The sequence below is a fragment of the Vigna radiata genome, chromosome 9, assembly GCF_000741045.1.
Source record: "Vigna radiata var. radiata cultivar VC1973A chromosome 9, Vradiata_ver6, whole genome shotgun sequence".
Lineage (NCBI taxonomy): Eukaryota > Viridiplantae > Streptophyta > Magnoliopsida > Fabales > Fabaceae > Vigna > Vigna radiata.
This window is the reverse complement of record NC_028359.1, coordinates 11867654-11869598: the sequence shown is the minus strand read 5'-3', so window position 1 is coordinate 11869598 and position 1945 is coordinate 11867654. Positions and strand designations below refer to the sequence as shown.

Sequence of the window (1945 nt, the reverse complement as noted above, 5' to 3'; positions counted from 1 at the left end):
ATAATCATGATTTTTCATCATAATTTAGTTTTTTTGATGAAATTTTAGTAGTGCGTCTATTATATAATTTTAGTAATATTTTAATTAATTTTATTATAATTTATAAATTTTTTAATTATATTTTTATCATTAATAATGGAGACAGACACATGCGTTTTCACAATATTTAAAAATAATTGCGAAATTATTGAAATATATTTAAGTAGTTTGTTTAGGATTTTCTTCTGCATTAAAATTATATTGTAATAGTATTAAAGTATTTAAGTTAAATTACTATGTATTAAGTATTTATGTATATCAACCTTAAATATTAATTTTCATTCAGCAACACTATTAATAATTTGAAAGTATCTGCAGTTAAATTTTTGTAAAGTGTATTTTCTTATACTAACACAATATGTTTAGTAAAGGGATCAACAATTTCAAAGGAAAAAAATATTGAACTTGGGAAAGACAGATATGTAGCTGTCCCAAATATATAAGTTTGATTCTTGCTACTGCTATTTATTAAAATAATTTTTTGTATTTGAATAATAAATACTTTCTTTATTTTTTTTACACATAGTAAATAAATCATAGACTTTTTTAATAGTTTTTCTTTATTTTCTTATAGGAAACGGTAAAACCATTTCCAGTTGTTCAGGGTCATGGACCACACACATTACTCAGCACCTGAAATTGTGGTCCAGCATTGAAATGGGAAAGATTTAAATGGTTATAGATATGCAATTAATTATGTTTTTAATTTTAAATTTCGTGTCAAGTTTGACTTTCATTTTTAAATTTATAAATAATTTACCTTTTAAAATTTAAAAATTTAATTTCTGAAATTTATTGCTTAGGGAGTATATGCTATTTTAGAAAATTTTAGTGATACTAAGGTAATATAGATGATAAGTATTTATGTGTTTCTTAATTTGGTATCTTTGTGCTATATATACAGTGTAATAATTATCAAAACACATTTCACAATAGAAACTTATTATATTATTATATCTATTATTTATCTTTTATATTTATTTTATATTATTACTTTTATAATATGTGCTGTGTAAGGACTAGGAAAAATAATAAGTCATTGGGCCTAAGTGGAGGCAGTCCAACCCATGAGACTAAAGGCACATGGCCTTAGGAAGGGGTTTTCTAAAAGTCAGATTTTCATTTGTTACTTTTCCTTTCTCTCTCTAGAAACATAAGGAACCCTAAATACTCTGCCTTCTCTTTAACCTAGCTCCACCTTCTCTCTAAAATATCTCTTCACTAAACCGTTTAATCTTTGGTTTGAAGGTGCCTAAGCGTTCGTGGTGTCAAGGGCTATACTTTGAACCGATTAGTTTCTCCGTTTTGTACCGATCCTGTGAACGTGTCGCCGTACTAGGGATACTGTTAGAGCGTCTTCAATCAACTTACTGTTGATTTTTCCAAGTAAGGAGAGCTAGGTACTTTTCTTTAAATTTATTACTTGAATTTGATTTGAAAATGTATGCATGTTGTATTTTGTACTGTTGTACTGTTTTTGACTTTATTTTGGATGGTTTTGTGAGAAAGAATGAGTCTCTTGAATGATGTGAGCTAGGAAAAAGTAGGTGCTGCAATGTGGATATATGTGTAAGGGGAACTAGTTATTTTATATGTTTTCGCTCTAAAATATATATGCATGTTAATTTATAAACTGATGCACTGTTGGGATTGGAAAGAATGGGTAGTGAGTGAAACAGTGGGGTTGATGGGTTGGGTTTCATAATGGAAGTGAACAAAATGGTAGGAGTGAGATTATTTGGGTTTTAGGTTCATATGTTACGTAACTGTGAGTGAGGAGAGAAATAAGGAAATTCTAGCATGGAAAAATATGGTGGGACCGTGAGTTTAAGGTGAATGAGAGAAGAGTTGTGTTGGAAAGTCAAAAGGAGAAAAGAGAAGAGTGTGGTGTGAAGGGGTGGTACTG

At 28.8% G+C, this 1945-nt stretch overlaps 1 protein-coding gene across 6 annotated transcripts in view; it reads left to right on the top strand.

Annotated features, from left to right (window-relative positions):
- The window catches only part of LOC106774125 (UPF0161 protein At3g09310), a 19553-nt gene that overhangs the window by 15849 nt on the left and 1759 nt on the right, over positions 1-1945 (top strand). For 2 of the 6 annotated variants that reach the window (XR_001376715.2, XR_002669771.1), the window contains one exon: positions 1288-1425. The exons of 2 other annotated variants lie outside the window; for them this stretch is intronic. The gene's annotated coding sequence lies outside the window, so the exon portion shown is untranslated. Of the gene's footprint in view, positions 1-613; positions 715-1287; positions 1440-1945 lie in introns of all 6 variants that reach the window. 2 more of the 6 variants (XR_002669775.1, XR_002669772.1) reach the window with 2 other exon arrangements.